The sequence below is a fragment of the Euprymna scolopes genome, chromosome 8 (assembly GCF_053919585.1).
Source record: "Euprymna scolopes isolate OS-2025 chromosome 8, ASM5391958v1, whole genome shotgun sequence".
NCBI lineage: Eukaryota > Metazoa > Mollusca > Cephalopoda > Sepiida > Sepiolidae > Euprymna > Euprymna scolopes.
In genome coordinates this window covers 3,638,431-3,656,964 of record NC_136489.1, presented here as the reverse complement: position 1 = coordinate 3,656,964, position 18,534 = coordinate 3,638,431, and the positions used below count along the sequence as shown (strand labels likewise).

The 18,534-nt window shown below is 30.2% G+C and overlaps 1 pseudogene; it reads left to right on the top strand.

The window, feature by feature from the left end:
- Positions 1 to 391: 391 nt before the first annotated feature.
- Positions 392 to 510, top strand: LOC145284354 (5S ribosomal RNA; annotated as a pseudogene).
- Positions 511 to 18,534: the final 18,024 nt, after the last annotated feature.

The window sequence follows — 18,534 nt, the reverse complement described above, 5'->3', positions numbered from 1 at the left end:
CTTTACAAATGTAAAATCTTTTCTATTTATTCTAACATTCGAAGTTTGATAAAATATTGTTTTCTTTTTTTTCTAAAAGTTATTCATTAAAAAATTGATCATCTTTGTTTCTGCATTTCTAAATCTTCACTTATTTCAAAGTTTGAGCATCTTTTGTTTTCTTTTTACAACAATTACCAATTTCAATGTTTTATCATCTTTGCGTCCCCAACATTTATCGATTTAAATATTGATTTTGACATAATTAGGTTTCTGTTTTTTACGTGTACTTACGCCAAAGTTTTATCATCTTTGCTTCTCTGTTGGTCGTAAAATTTCTTTATTTCAAAATTATATCATATTCTCAACCACTAATGTTACATTACCTGTAAGTACTTCCTTCAAACATCAAATATACGGCATAATCACGCTGACACACCGGTTCCCGTAAGATCACCGAAGTTAAGCAACGGTGAGCCTGGTCATTACTAAAATGGGTGACCAATTTGGGAAGTCCAGGTGCTGTATGTAGGAGAACGTCGACACCTCCCTGCAAAAAGTTGCAAAACCTAACGTCGTCATCTCCCCTTACGGGAATATATATGCGACTGCGGACCGCTTGTGAATTTCATACTCCCATGAAACTTCCTCCTTCGGAGGAAGCCGGTTAAACCCTGAATAGAGTTGGTGCTGACTGCACACACTTCCTTCAAACTCCTCGACTTAACGTTCACAGGGAACATGAGTTGGAAAAGATACATCAAGAGTATGACCAAGACTGCTGCGAAGAAGCTGGGCTCTCTCTAGTGTGCTAGAAAATTACTTACGTATGAAAGTATCCTGCACCTCTACAAGGCCACTATTCGCCCACGTATGTAGTACTGTTGTCACATTTGGGCTGCTGCATCTGCTACTAGTCTCTCACTCCTGGACAGGGTTCAAAAGAGAGTCGTCAACCTTACAGGTTCTGAACTGTCATCTAAGCTTCTGTCTGTCCCATCGATAAAATGTTGCATCCTAGGCTTGTTTTACAAGTATTTGAACTGTGAATGTTCCGACGAACTACAAGCACTTGTACCCACTCGACCTAAATAACTCCGACAAGCAGCAAAGTCCCGCCCCTACACAGTAGAGATCTCTAGATGTAAGAAAGCCTTCTACTCTACTAGTTTCTTCTCCAGAACTGCTAGACTTTCGAATTCCAGGTTATTGCTTCCCCAACTGCACTGATATACAGAAGTTAAAGTGAACAGACATCTTGCAGCTCAACTTTCTACATATTATTTTGGTGTAAAAATAATGTCGTTTTTTTGACGTTCAACTATATATATAGTTTTATCATCTTTTTTTTCATAAAATTTCTTCGTTTTAAAATTTTATTATCTTTTTCTTTGTAACATTTCTTATTTTCAAAGTTTATTAGATTTTTTTGTAACATTTCTTTTTTCCAAAGTTTTTTCGTAACATTTCTTCATTTCATATTTTTTTCGAAGTTTTGTAACCTTTGTTATTTCACCTTACATTTGTCGATTTTCATTTTTTAAAATCTGCTTTTCTGTTTTTTCAGCAAAATTTCTTTTTGTTATTATTTATTATCAGATTTATTTCTCGATTTGATCTTTGAATTTCCTACATGCTTATATTTATCGATTAAAATTGTTCGTTTTTTGCCCAAATTTTTAAATTGCACTATACTTTGTTTTATATTTTGTCCAAACACATATCTTTTTAAAAATTGTAATAATCTTGTTTTGTCCAAAAATATATCTTTTTTTTAAATATATTGATTTTATCTTTTAGAAATTCCGTCAAAGCGGAACAGGAATTTAAACGTTTTTGGAATATATATATATATATTCATTAAATCGACTATTTTGCAATCAAATCGATTGATGCCTGCTCTAATCAGGGACCCTCTATTGTGCGCCAGGAAGAAGCTTCGAGCAATTTTTTCCACAATACAGTATAGTTCACATTGGACTGCTGATTTTATAAAATTATTTTTGTATAATGGTTTGAATTTTAGTTTAAAATGTTAATGACAAGTATCATGGTTTTACGGTTATGTTAACAGCGACATTCAATTCCATTGTATCAAAATATTTCTATTTGTGATTCTTCTTCTGTTTAAGACATTTTTACACTCCTTTTCCTAACACTTTATTTTAATTTTTTGTCATAACGATTCTTGTTGTTGCTGCTGCTGTCATCATTATCATCATTATCATCATTAGCATCATCATCGTCATCATCATCATTATACTATTTATCTCTTTCAATTTTTATTGGCTCTTTCAATTTTTATTGGCTCTTTCAATTTTTATTGGCTCTGAGCTACTTGTTATCCTAATAGTTATTTATTTTGAAATTTTGTAATCGATTATTTCTTTATTGATTTCCCAGTTTTGCCATCTTTTTTTTGCTTATAATTTTTATCCTAAAGTTGTCTACTTCAGTTTATCATCTTTGATCTTCCTTTTCTTCTAACAAATTTTGTTATTCTTAATTTTCTTTCTGTCTTAACATTTTCCTTTATCCAATATTTGTGTTATAATTTATTTTTCCTAATATTTTTCATTTTTAAAATTTTCTTTAATTACTCTTATCGATTCCGGTCCTGGATATGGCCTTAAACTATATCCAGTGGTGAGACCCCAACTTGCGGGTTTTGGGGGAGTGTGGAGCCACTCTTTAATTACCATTGCTCCCAGGTCCACTCTGATCCGGAGTGGTAGTACCTGTTAGGGTCCCAACTATGGGTTAGATAGAAACCGACTTGAAAACAACAAATATATTCTATTAAAAAAATGTTTCTTCAAAATCTTTGGATTCGGCATTAAATAACACGAAAAGGGTTGTTATGCCGTAAAACAAAAGCAACCAACCAACTTATCAATTCTGTTCTACTCTTTTATCGTCTTCTGTTGACTTTTCGACTTAGAGTTTGACTTTTCTTTAATATTTATCTTTGAATCGTTTTTTTATGAAAACTTTTGTTTGTTTTTTTCCTAGCACCTTCCTTCTTTTCACGTTTTTACGCTTTTATTTTTTGTCTTTTGTGTCGTAAACTTTTTTTTGGGGGGGTTACGTATTTACTTAATGTTTTTCCTTTCTCAAACGTTTTCTACTGTCTATTCTGCCTTTCTGTCCTGATATTATCCGCTATCAATTTTTACACTATTATTCTTTCTTTTTTAGTATTTACAACGTTTTTAGTGTTTTTGTTTAGTTTTTCCCAACTGTTATTTTTTCCGTTGAACCAAAATCGCAGTGTTTCTCAATGACAGTAATTCTGTCGTTAGCTTTCTAAAGAGATAGACATCTGTCAAGACAAGATATTCTTGTCTTCTGCCTTTTTTACGAATTGTTAGGTGCGTCTATCTATTTCAACAACAAACTGTTGGTAGGTCACGCTTTAATGTGAAGCAGTATTTTTATTGTTAAGTAACTTATTGTTATTCTTATTGTTTATTTATTATAATTATTGTTTAGTATTTTATCGTTTATTTTTATTGTTTATTTATTATGTTTATTATTTAGTATTTTATCGTTTATTTTTATTGTTTATTTTGTTTATTATTTAGTATTTTATCGTTTATTTTTATTGTTTATTTTGTTTATTATTTAGTATTTTATTGTTTATTATATTTATTGTTTAGTATTTTATTGTTTATTTATTATATTTATTGTTTAGTATTTTATCGTTTATTTATTATGTTTATTGTTTAGTATTTTATTGTTTATTTATTATATTTATTGTTTAGTATTTTATTGTTTATTTATTATGTTTATTGTTTAGTATTTTATTGTTTATTTATTATGTTTATTGTTTAGTATTTTATTGTTTATTTATTATATTTATTGTTTAGTATTTTATTGTTTATTTTTATTGTTTATTTATTATGTTTATTGTTTAGTATTTTATCGTTTATTTTATTGTTTATTTTGTTTATTATTTAGTATTTTATCGTTTATTTTTATTGTTTATTTTGTTTATTATTTAGTATTTTATTGTTTATTTTATTGTTTATTTATTATATTTATTGTTTAGTATTTTATTGTTTATTTATTATGTTTATTGTTTAGTATTTTATTGTTTATTTTATTGTTTATTTATTATATTTATTATATTTATTGTTTAGTATTTTATTGTTTATTTATTATGTTTATTGTTTAGTATTTTATTGTTTATTTATTATGTTTATTGTTTAGTATTTTATTGTTTATTTATTATGTTTATTGTTTAGTATTTTATTGTTTATTTATTATGTTTATTGTTTAGTATTTTATTGTTTATTTTATTGTTTATTTATTATATTTATTATATTTATTGTTTAGTATTTTATTGTTTATTTATTATGTTTATTGTTTAGTATTTTATTGTTTATTTATTATGTTTATTGTTTAGTATTTTATTGTTTATTTTATTGTTTATTTATTATATTTATTATGTTTATTGTTTAGTATTTTATTGTTTATTTATTATATTTATTGTTTAGTATTTTATTGTTTATTTATTATGTTTATTGTTTAGTATTTTATTGTTTATTTTATTGTTTATTTATTATATTTATTATATTTATTGTTTAGTATTTTATTGTTTATTTATTATGTTTATTGTTTAGTATTTTATTGTTTATTTATTATGTTTATTGTTTAGTATTTTATTGTTTATTTATTATGTTTATTGTTTAGTATTTTATTGTTTATTTATTATATTTATTGTTTAGTATTTTATTGTTTATTTATTATGTTTATTGTTTAGTATTTTATTGTTTATTTTTATTGTTTATTTTGTTTATTATTTAGTATTTTATCGTTTATTTTTATTGTTTATTATGTTTATTATTTAGTATTTTATTGTTTATTTTTATTGTTTATTTATTATATTCGTTATTTAGTATTTTATTGTTTATTTTTATTGTTTATTTATTATATTCGTTATTTAGTATTTTATTGTTTATTTTTATTGTTTATTTTGTTTATTATTTAGTATTTCATTGTTTATTTTTATTGCTTATTTATTATGCTTATTGTTCAGTAAGCTTTTGTATTGATGTCATATGCATCCAACTATGTCTGTAAAATACTATTTGTTGGGTAGTGAATTCGCTAGTTAGTCACGCTTAAGTGCAGAATAGAATTACCAAGAGCATTTTCGATTTTTATCCTGTAATCGCTTTTAGCTTCTTCTAATATCTACAATATATATTGACCGTTGTTTTGTCAATCTTTCACATCTAATTTTTTAAAGAATGTTGTCTGTCTGTTCAAGTTAAAATATTATCATCTAATGCGCTTTAAATTTCATTATCTTTTGTGTTACTGAATATTTTTTCTGTTGTTTTGTTGATTTGAATGGTGGCATCTTTAGAATATTTTTTCTTGTTTTTTTTTTCATTTTTTGTCGGTTTACAATATTTTTCTGGCTTTTATTTTCATTTATTTTCAGTCAATAAAATTTAAGCTTTCTTTTTTTTTCCATTTTTTTACTATTTTTTACTGATCCACGTTTTCCTTTTCTTTTTATAAGTTTCTTAATTCGGCTTGTATTTTCTTGGCCACCCTCATATACTCGTTTTTACTTTCGTTTTATTTTTTTTTTCTTTCATTTAGTTTTCATTCGACTTTATTGTTCGTTATTTAATTTCTTACTTTTCTTTCATTCAATTTTATTTTTTATTAAACTTATTTTATTCATATTTTATTTATTTTTTATTTTTACTTTTAGTAAAGTTGTAATTTTCTTTACTTATTTTCCCGTTTTTATTCAATTTTATGTTCAATTGATTGATTGTTGTTTTTTCATTTAATTTTTCTTTTTCTTTCACATTTTCCTTTCGTTTGTTTAAATGTTACTATTCAATTTTATTTTCTCTTTCAATACATTTTATTTTTCTACAATTCATTTTTTAATTCATTTTTGCTGCGATGAATTTATTATTTAACACGTTCAATTTAAAATGTTTATTTCTGAGATTTTCACATTTTTATTTATTTTATTTTATTTTACATCTTTCTTTTCGTTTAAATTAAATTTTCTTTCAGTTATTTTTATTCATTTTCATAATTTTTCATTCGTCATTTTTACATTATTTTTTGTTTTCATTAATTGTCCATTTCTCTTTCATTTTTTTCTTCTTTTCTCATTCATTTGATTCTTTTTTTTTGTTACTTTTCTGCTGTTCCCTTTTCATACGTATCATAATATACACTTTTCAAGTAAATCAAAAAACCAGTGGAAAACATCTTCGTCTTTTTTGTCTTTATTTATATTTTATTTACATTTCCCTTATGTGGTTTTTCACCATTTTTATTCACTTTTTTTCTTTTGCCTACATGCGTCCAAGCACCTCTTTAATACGCTGGGTCTGTCAGTGTGCGTGTGTGTGTGTGTGTTTTTTTTTTTTGACAATGAAGTTTAGAAACCTTACTCATAGGATATGTCCGTTAATCATTTCTTCCGACACGCTTATAGGTACTCAAGTATTTGAGCAGTTCGAAATTGCTGGCGTTGGAAAATTTAGATCATGTGATATTTTTGACGGTGTAATCAAAAAACCTACTTCCCTCTAAATTACTGGGCGCCATCTTTTCAAGAGATTTTTTTTTAACTCGAGAAGCTTACTTCTTAATAGGTTTTTACAGCGAAGTCTTATTGCCACAATTTCATCTAAAGTAAATTAAGTGAAATAAGTAATGTATTTCTCGTTTGTATTTTATTTAATAAAATAAATTTATTTGACATTTTTCGTTAAAAAACACTCAATATACAAACGCAATAGGTTAAATAATTCTGAGTAAATATATGATTGCTGAAAAACAGTTAATATACAAAGACAATAAGTTAAATAACCCTAAGTAAAGATATGATTTAAATTGTTTGTTAAAAAATTGAGACATTTTCTGTAATAAATTCGTTTAGTTCTGAGAAAAAAGAGTTTAATTGATTTCTGTTATTTTAAAAATGTACCTCCTGATTTTGGCGTTTTATTTCGGATTTACTATTCCAATTTTATAATTCATTTAGTTTGTTTTGTTTGTATATAATATAATGTAGATGTTAGACGCCCGGCGTTGCCCAGCCATACAATACACTTAAACATTATATTTTAATTTATGCAGATTGCGTATGTATTATTATAGAATCAATTCTCTATTGAATATTATATGTTATGAGGAATAATTTGCTCATTGGACGAATTCGCAAAAAAAATAAAATATTAAAAAAAATAATAATGATAATGTCGTTCATCAAATTCCGTCTGTGTTTGTTTACAATATCACGTCAGCTGATATTTGAACGACGATGAATGCACTGGAAAAGTCACTTCTGATTAATGCTTAGTTTTAAAATATGCAAACGGAGAAATGATTTGCAGCAATTTTAAATAGTGCCTCTTCTTTTATCGTAAATTTAACTCATTAATACGAACAAATTAAAATAACATGGCAAAGTACACCCGTGCTTGTACCGAGGACCATTCAATCTGAAATCGAATGCTCTACCACTGAGCTATAATTCCAGATTATAATAAATCTGTTTATTAAGAAGATATTATTTGCTGAAATTTTATTATCTCCCTTGTACGGTGTAACGTAAAATATTCTCCTGTAAAAATTATTATTTTTATCTACAAGATAGAAAAGCTATTTTTAATGTAAGGCTTTTTCGATTTTTGATACGAAACATATTTTCCCGGAAAACTCGTCTCCAGAAAACCTGGTCCCTTATTGAATAAATATCGATTGAAAACACATTTTATGGCCATTCTTGAAGAAGATATTGTCTGTAACAGAGAATACACATCCCATAATATTTTTTTAAATATTTTTATTTGTTTACTGTTGTTTTAAAAAATTAAATTAATTTTTCAATGTTTTCTACCTAGCTTTGAAAGTTTTTGGTCTTTCAACTAATTTTAAAGAGTTTATTTAGTTTAATAAAAAGTAATGTCGAGTGTTACTTATGAACAAAAAATGTCCGACACGTCTTAGGAGGATAATTGTTCAAAAATAGAAAATTAAAGAAAATATTAAGGTAGATATAGTTTTAAAACTAGCCTCCCCCTCACAAAGAAAATGAATTTGTATATTTTTAGGTAATAATGCATATTCCATAATATTTTTTAAAATATTTTTACATGTTTATTGTTTTTAAAAAATTAAATTGATTTTTCTGAGTTTTCGTTTTCTACCTAGCTTTGTAAGTTTTTGGTGTTTAAACTTATTTTAAAGAATTTATTTAGTTAAAAAGAAATAACAAGTAATGTCGCACTCGACATTACTTAGTAAATAATTTTAAACAAAAAATGTCCGGAAATTAAAGAAAATACTGAGGTAGATATAGTTTTATAACGAGCCTCCCCCATCTCCAAAAGAAAATAAATTTGTATATTTTGAAGTACTGCACAAGTGCCCCCGAATTGACTTTTAAACGATACCCTCTCCTCCTCATGTTAAGAATGGCTTTCGAAATAATAACGTTATTATTTCAGCGCGGTACCCAAATTACATGAGACCGTGTTTTCTTTTTTGTTGTTTTGTAATAACACAAGAATTATTTAAGCTGAATTAATTCTTCTAAATAAAATAATCACTTTCTTTGATAATACGTGTTTTTTTTTCTTTATTTTTTTCGTAATGACACAAAAAGTGTTAAAACTAGAGTATTTTTTTAATAAATATTTGGTTTCGTTTTTCGTATCTTGACTCCGTGATTAAGTTTATTTTTTTAAGCAAGAGTTAAAAATAATTTTTTAAAAATATTATGGGGGTGCATAGTCTCTTTTAAAAACAATATCTCCTTCAAGAACGGTAATAAAATGTGTTTTCAATCGATATTTATTCAATAAGGGACCAGTTTTCCTACCTAGCAAAAAGGGGGGATTTTCCGGGTACGAGTTTTCCGGGTACAGGTTTTCCGGAGACGAGTTTTCCCGGGACGAGTTTTCCGGGCACCCACGCACACACAACGCACAAAGTGACTTTTATATAAGATATAGAGATGGAGATTTAATGGACGCATCTTAAGAACATTTATTCTTGCTTTTCTTTTTTATTACTATTTTACTTGCTTTCTTTGTATGACTGCCTTTTCCCCTTCTTTCTCTTAAGCGACAGCAATTTTGTCATTAGCCTTTTAAACAGAAAAGATAGGCGTCCGTCACGACAAGATGGCGAATGAAGTGGCTGGGGAAATGCGTGTGTTCCTGACTGGATAATACGACAACGAAAAAGGGGCTTCACCCCGCCATCACCGACGTGCACCCGGCTACGTGTGGCGCCAAACGTCCTAGAAGGCCTTAGAAATTATAAGCTGCGACGGACAATCATGTTATCACCTTTCAGCTATCAGCTTTCTTAACCACTGCACACACTGCCTCAGAAATATCTCCGTCTCCAACATTAAAAAAAAATGAGGGAGGGATTGAACGAATAAGAAATTAAAGAAGAAAACCTTTCAAAGGTCTCGAGTACTGAATATATTTGAGAACCACGTTTAACAGATAAACACAGGTACTTTTATTTGTGCTGATGAAGATTTCAAATAAGCCGTGAAATATAAGCAAATTTGGCTTTAAGAAAAAAAAGTGTCATTGTAAAATATCGATTACGAAGTTGTTTCCGCCTTTCCTTCGTGCATGGGCAGTCGATTGACAGATGAGATCGAGGGTTGCAGTTCTTGGCTCGGCTATTTTCAACGGACATGAAAAGAAATCATAATAGCAGCAGTCATATTTGGATTAAATGTTAATATTCAAAAGAAGGTAAAGTTGTATTGTCCTCTAAAGCCCAGCCAGGATGTTGATAACCCTGTTGACAAAACTGAAATGTGATTGGCTCAATATAATCTCGCTATTTAACAACAGTTTATTTGTCCATACAGTGCAGCAGTTACCTAATTACACTGTACGGTGCAATAATATATATATATATATATATATATATATATATATATATATATATATATATATATATATATATATATATTTATATATATATATTTATATATATATATATATATATATATTTACTGTTTTATGGGAAATAATTCTATATATATAATGATTGTATAGTTACAGCTTTGTAGATAGAAATCCACTGAAACTTTTGTGTTTTTCAAAGACGGCTCAATGACAAGCTGAGTGTAATTATAGTATATCTATTTATAAAAACATCATTGGCTACATATGCGCATACATATTTCCCATGCAATTCCTGAGAATACTGCTTCTCTAATGGAATTGCAGCAGAAATATATATGAACATGTTTGTCTATGTAAGCATACTATATATGTGTGCGTGTATGTGTGTGTGTATTTTTAAGGCTAAACTCAAAATTTTGGAAAACACGTGGTCCTTTATTTCTCATAAGAGTATAGAGTATATATTACAGTTGTGTTTCGTTGTCAATCTCCAACATCAAAAATACGTTATTACTGTATTTTGGAATATAGCAAACTCTTCAGACAAGTCTATAGAGAAATACATTTTCAAACACAATCTTTAATGTCGATGCCTCCGTTCAGTCCCTTAGGACAAAAGAAAATCTCTGTAGGGGCAGATGCGTACGTAATTATGAGGCAATGGTTGCGCAATCCTAACCACACCTCTCCTGAATCGACAGTTTGAGTCCAGTGGCAAGGAAAATTCCAGGAGGACTGGAAACAATGCCAAGATCTCAAATTGTCAGCCATTTAGTACCGACGTTGCTTAACTTCGGTGATCCAGCAGGAACCGCTGTGTCAACGTGATTATGCCGTAGATGTTACATGTCATATATAATAAGTTATTCATCAGGCTTGTGAATCCTAGTGTGGATGAAACGCGGAATATTCTGTGTAGCTTAATTGCCATATATATTTTATAACTTACTACCTAGCTCTACCAACGTATTGAGCACTGTTGAAGTAAATACTTAAAGTTTACGCGTAAATCTATACTTTCGTATATTAATTTATGTGATTAAATGAAGTAGTCATATATATATATATATATATATATATATATATATATATATTATTTTTATTACCGTTTTATCTGTTCAGTTACATATGTTCCGGATGCTGGACCATGTTTACGATCCAGCATCCGAAACATACGTAACTGAACAGATAAAACGGTAATCAAAAAATAAAACACATATTTGCTCTGCAATAGTATTGAGCACTCTCTTCAGGTTTTTAATAATTACCAATTTTACAATATATATATACATAATTATTACTATAATTAGTTTTAATACCTACGTACACTAGTGTTTTATTCTTTCGGGTGTCATCAGTACAGGTGTATGAGAATATCCGGGCAGAGCAGTAATTTTTCTGTTATCTGTATATCTATCTGTTTATCTAATTATATGTGTATCTATCTATTTATATGTTTATCTAGTAATTTATCTATCTATCGGTCTATCTATAATTATTCATCCATCTGGTGATGAGTGGACAACGGAGATTTGAAGTCATGTTTTGACAACATGTCGAACTCTGTGACCTGGTCACTCGCACCAGAAGATGCGAACAGAGACTAGAAGTCATGTGTCACATGTCACGTGTTCCGGTTTGCCCAAGCAGAGTTGGCCGTTACATTTGAGACACCAAGAGAGATAGATGGGCTAAAAATGGGTCTCCCAAGCGAAAGATCTCTTTTCTGCTATGACGGATACCTGGGAGTAAATATAGCCCATAAAATCTCACATAGACTTGGGTCCTGAAGTCTTCCTTTAAACAGATTCCAGCTTCCTCCAAGAACGGTTGACGAACCTCCCAGGTGAAACAATAGCAGAAACAGGTATGTCGTCATGCGTATGTTAAGTGTAGTATGTTCTGACACGCACACATCAACACCTAAATGAGTCACAGGCTAAAATAGACATTTTCAACGAAGACAACAGTCCGTTATATAATACAAGTTGCGTATATATGGTCCGTTTATGATAAAACGCAACAAACATTTATTAGTGCCACGTACATATTCAAAGCACTACGATTCAACTATATACACGGTATATAAACCCCATCACAAAGGAATATATAACATAAGGAGCCACGATTGCTATCGGAAGGAGATTTGAACTCAGCCAGGAAGCCATCTCTGACGATTAACAAGGAATAGACCACTCCGCCAACGTTAACCGTGGCGATAAATCTCGTTGAAATTAACATTTTCCCACTATCACTCGATACACAATGAAACAAGATACAACAGCATGGCCAAAGATATTCTGACTGAACTGAAAACAAATTTTCTTATGGAACTTAATAAGAAACGTCCGTCTTACGACAAAAGTCCTAGTTTTATTTTGGTGTCTTAAATTCCCCTCCCCATTTTTGTTGATGAGGAGATGATGTTCCAAGATAAAACCTTTGTCAATTATTTACAATTATTATTGTCAATAATTATTGACAATAATTATTGTCAGTCATTATTGTCAATTTTAATTAAAGAACATCATTTTCTTAAACGATCGTACGCTCAAGTTGATTTTGTTTTTCCTTTTGAAACTGATTGATAATTCACAATTATTATTTTTTTACTCACTATATATATATATATATATATATATATATATATATATGCGACTGATACAAAAATGTAAACTCAATAGTTGTTAACATATAATAACAGAGCATATACAAATAAAAAAAAACATTTACTACTTTTCAAAGTCCAAGATTTTATTCGTCGTGGTAGTAATTTTTCAAGATCAAAACACTTTCGGCACACATACGGAATATGTTTATGTTAATTCATGATATTTTTTAAATGAAAACGAATGTCACGTTTCCCGAATATTCTTGCCACCGCGCCACCGGTCTTTGTAAAAGTGATATTCTCTTGAAGGTTGAAAGTTTAATTCTCAGTGTGGGCGACTGAAAAACACAATTGCGAATAATTTAGGACTCCACCCCGGTCATGTCTGACAGAACAAGAACATAATAATCCCGTGAAGTAAATAATAGGTTCTGTTCGAAATTCCGTCTAAATTCAGAAGTTCGACAGAAATATTTCTGAGTTCAACAACTAACACTTGAATAAGGTCGGAGGTTACATCGACCGAAACGTTGTGAAAATAACACTCAAGAACATTATGCATAATCTCGAAGTTATGACATCAAGTTTCCAAACAACCTGTACAGAAGCGACTACGCAAACAACAGTCTGAGAGCTGGGTTTTTTTTATCATGTTCACCCCCCCCCCCAACAAGGCATATCGCCATGCTGGTTGTCGACAGTGAGTCATCTCTGATGATGACCTGTGTGCGAACTCCTAGTTAGTACAAATAATAATAATAAAGACCGAAGAGAGAGTACTAATCAGACTTCCACTCTAAAAGTGCGAACAGTACTGGGACCGTGAGGAAGCTTATTATCATCAAAATCCCAGAGAAGTGCAATTGTCTTTCCAAACGAAAAGTCAATGGCGATAATGCAAAATCATTTCCAATGGTTATCGAAAGAGATGGAGAATATTACAAATCTATGAAGAATAGGTTATCAGTAGGGCTATGACAACAGCATATTCTTTTTATTGTTTTGACTCTCGAGTGTGTATCCGTTGATATTTTATATCCTTTTGATTAACTGTCTTACTGTATCAGATATATACTCGAGCGTCAAAACAACGGAAAGAATATGCTGTTGCCATAGCCCTAATTATCAGAGACCAATCATTCATAATGACATTCGGTTTAACTTACCTACCCACCCCAAAAGATAGCGTCATCAACTTCTGTAATACTAAGCAAAGAAAGGTCGAAGAAGATGGAAAGGCCGAAGAAAGAAAGCAATAACCAAACAGTCACTGGATCAGTGCGAAGAGAAATGGGACCGTAGGACTTTATTGCCACACAAATTTTAGTGATGACCAATGTTGCAATTATGCAAATTCAGTTGCAAAGGTTATCGAAAGATGTGGAGAGTACTAGAAATTCAGAGAGACTTGTTGTCACACAGTCTCCAATGATATTTGGTAGTTGGGGATGATGTTCGTAAGAAATCTTACAGAGTACAAATAATAATAATAATAATAATAATAATAATAATAATTATTATTATAATAATAATAATAATAATAATAATAATAATAATAATAATAATACCTTGCGATTTTGATGAGGCTCAATGGCACCCAGATTCTAGTGAAGAATAATGTTCGCTACCAAATAGAAATAAATGGTAAACGACTATTGCGATAACGCAAGCTAATTTGCAAAGGTTATTGAAAGTGATGGCGAGAACTGGAAATCTGGGGAGACGTGTTGTCACTTAGACTACAGAGAACACCACAAGTTGTTTTCAAAAAGAATCCTTTGGTGATGGCTTGTGTGAAAACTCCTAGTGAGTAATATAATAACAACAACAATCATAATAACAACATCAACATTAATAATTATATTAATAATAATAATAATAATAATAATAATAATAACAAAAATAATAATAATTTTTGTGTGTATGTCACTATAAACTGGCACCACACAAAATAAGTGAGTCAAGAGGGGTGGAAAGACCGCCGTTGAATGAATGCAAAGAGGACTGAGACCTTTGCGAGGCTGAATGTCATCCAAATTTCAGTTAAGGTCAATAGTAGCTCCCCATGAGAAATCAATGGTAAGCGACTGTTGCGATAATGCCAATTCATCTGCAAAAGTTATCGAAAAATAGTAATCGAAAGAGTACTGGAAATCTTAGGAGACTTGTTGTTATTCAGACTCCAGAGAACATGACAAGTTGTTCTCGAAGAGAAATCTTTTATGGTGGTCATAGTGAATAATAATAATAATAATAATAATAATAATAATAATAATAATAAGAAGAAGAAGAAGAAGAAGAAGAAGAAGAAGAAGAATACCTTGCGATCTTGGTGAGGCTCAATGGCATCCAGATTCTAGTGAAGAATAATGTTCGCTACCAAACAGAAACCAATGGTAAACGGCTATTGCGATAACACAAGCTAATTTGGTGTCGAGAACTGGAAATCTGGGGAGACGTGTTGTCACTTAGACTACAGAGAACAGCACGAGTTGTTTTCAAAAAGAATCCTTTGATGATAGCTTGTGTGAAAACTCCTAGTGAGTAATATAATAACAATAATAATAATAACAACAACGGCAATAATAATAATAATAATAATAATAACAGCAATAATAATAATAACAACAAGAGCAATAATAACAATAACAATAACAATAATAATAACAACAACAACAATAATAATAATAATAATAATAATAATAATAATAATAATAATAATAATAATAATAATAATACAACGAACAACAATAATGAAAACAGCTGAAATATTAAGGAAAACTCTTGAATGTGGAAACTAACACACATGAGCCACAAGCGCGGGCCAAACAAACTGCTGCATAGACAAAACATGAAACGTTACATGAAACCAAGAACAATGAATCTATAAGTTCTCTAACCCCACCTCCATCCTCATTTACCAAATCATTGCCCTCCCCCCAAAAGAGTAAGCCCGATTAGTCAACTAGAGTCAAAGAGAAAGGAAAGACCGAGGAGAGAGCACTGACCAGACCTCTGCTGGGTAAGTGCGAAGAGAACTGGGACCTTGGGGAGGCTTATTGCTACTCAAATTCCAGTGAAGACCAATAGCCGCTGCCAACTAGAAATCAATGGCAAGCAGGTGTTGCGATAATGCCAATGTTATCGAAAGAGGTGGAGAGTAGTGGAAATCTGGGGAAACTTGTTGTCACTCAACTTTAAGGGAACACCACAGGCTGTTTTTAAGGAGAGATCTTTGATGACCTGTGTGAAAGCCACTTGTGAGCTAATAATAATAATGATAATAATAATAATAATAATAATAATGATAATAATAATAATGATAATAATAATGATAATAATGATAATAATAATAATAATAATAACAATAATAATAACAATAATAATAATAACAATAATAATAATAATAATAATAACAATAATAATAATAACAATAATAATAATAACAACAATAATAATAAGAAGAAGAATAATAATGATAATAATAATAATGATAATAATAATGATAATAATGATAATAATAATAATAATAATAATAACAATAATAATAATAATAATAATAATAATAATAATAATAATAATGATAATGATAATAATAATAATAATAATAATAAGAAGAAGAAGAAGAAGAAGAAGAAGAAGAAGAAGAAGAAGAAGAAGAAGAAGAAGAAGAAGAAGAAGAAGAGCGGGTTTTAAATAATTTTCTGTAAGAAACAAAATGAATGAAAAATCTGATTAAGATCGTCTAAGCCGCTTTGATAGGCAAACACTTAAAAAGAATGATGGATTTTATTTCATGATTTTTGTTGACTATATTTTGTTGTTTTTCGAATGGCTCCAGCGTTGCCGTGAATAAACTATGAATGGCCAAACGTGATAGTCGTGTGCGCTGATAAGGGACGATCTTTTCTTTCATTATTTGTTCTTCCTTTTTTTCAAGCCCTTATTTATCATACTGGCATGGTTGGAGACGGGGACTAAACAGTCTGTAGCTTTGGTTTGGGCTAATGCGGTCCGTCGCGCAGTGAAACACACCAAGAAACGTGTTATGTTTTTCTTGTTGTTCTTGTTGTTGTGGGCTTTAAACTGTTTAGAAGTCGAAGGTGTAAGCGAGCTTGTAGTGACGTGAGGCAGGCGGAGGGATGAGACAGGTAAAGCGGCACATTAACAAATCGGCTCCTTTGATCTTGCGGTTACCTCTCAGGTAACTCCGACGTTGGAGTTGGCGCCGGGTGCTCTACGGTGTCTCGCTAAGCCCTCAGATATTTTATACAGAAAGAGAGCAGTAGCATTATATATATGTGTGTGTGTGTGTGTGTGTGTGTGTGTGTGTGTGTGTGTGTGTGTGTGTGTGTGTGTGTGTGTGTGTGTGTACTAGCTATTCTTGCCGGCTTGTTATCGCTTCTCAACAGTGGCTACTTAAAAGCCATTAATTACAATAATACAAACGCATTAATTAAAAATAATAAGCATTCCATTCATAAATTTGTACAGCAAACAAAATCTTCCTCTTTTATAATATCTAAGTATTTATAAGAAAATAAATACAAAGATAGGCAATAAACATTGAAGCAACAATAGTGAATTAATAGAATCTCGTTTTTCAAACATCTGAATTAATTTGCTTTGGACTTATATCGCAATAACTGATGATGAGTTTATTGTAGAAAGTAAATAGTTGTGTGATACATACATACATGCATGCATATATATATATATATATATATATATATATATATATACATATATATATATTTATAGTCATCCACATACAGTACTGTTTCGTTGTTTCACAGCTCATCAGTGCGGCTAGACAGGCAACTACCTCAAGCCAGGATTGAAACCCGACCGTTACTATAATAATAATTAAATACCCATAGACACTAGTGTTTCATCCTTTCGGGAATCATCAGTACAGAGTGTTACGATTAACACCGGTCGATAGATCCGAACCTGGTAACAGAAGTCATGCCTGGCTTCATTAGCAAGGACCGAATCCAATCGGCTACCGTTACCCGCGAGAAATACTGTTTAAATTTAAACATTTATTTCTAAATGTTTTTTAACATCTGCCAGGGTGATCTAATTATTATATGATGATCTGCGCAAAAAGAGCTAAATTGACCGACGTTTTATTTCAACTGAAAGAGCTCAACAGAAAGAAACGAGTTTCTTAAAGGGACTGACATAATTATTTACTATAATAAATATTAAATACATATTTAATATTCGGAATATTATAAATGATATATATATATATATATATATATATATATATATATATATATATATCTTATTTATAATATTCCGAATTTTATTATGTTCATGTAATCGACAATTCGGCAATGCTTCATATACCAAGAAATTTTAAGTCGGCATAACGTTATTTATTTGTTAACTTCAAAATTACCAGGTTTTGTAAACGAGCATTCATATATTGAATTTACAGAATCAAGGCAATAAAGATCGGATTGATAGCAACAAGTAGTGTGTTTTCATTGTTACAATCGTTTCATGACCATTCGGACAATTTCAAACCTTATATCTTTTAAACATCTTTTTTTTTTTTTACACAGTGATCACCACTTATCAAGGCCCGGAAGCCACTCAGGGATAAGGGTTATTGCAAGTACATTGCGTTAGTGAGGAGATTTGCTGAAATGTTTACTTAAGGGGGCGGTTCATTAGGAATTTGTTAACATTGGACTTGAAGACAACCAAGTTGTAGTCCGGAGGGAAGCAGGCAGACGGAACAGAGTTCCACAGGCGTGCAGTTCTAAGAAAGAAGCTTTGTTCATGGAATCTGCGTTTTGATTTAGGCACAGATATAGAGTGGGGGAAAATTTTCACAGTGGATTCATATTCATAAAAACGGCCTCTTTTCAGGTGCAATGGTTATTGTATTTGACTCACTGTGTTTTATTTTTGGTTTTGATTTCAGCTCGAGTTTTTTCTGCTTTTTTTACTTACAAGAAGTGAATTGTTTTGGAAAAGTATAATACACGCATGCATATG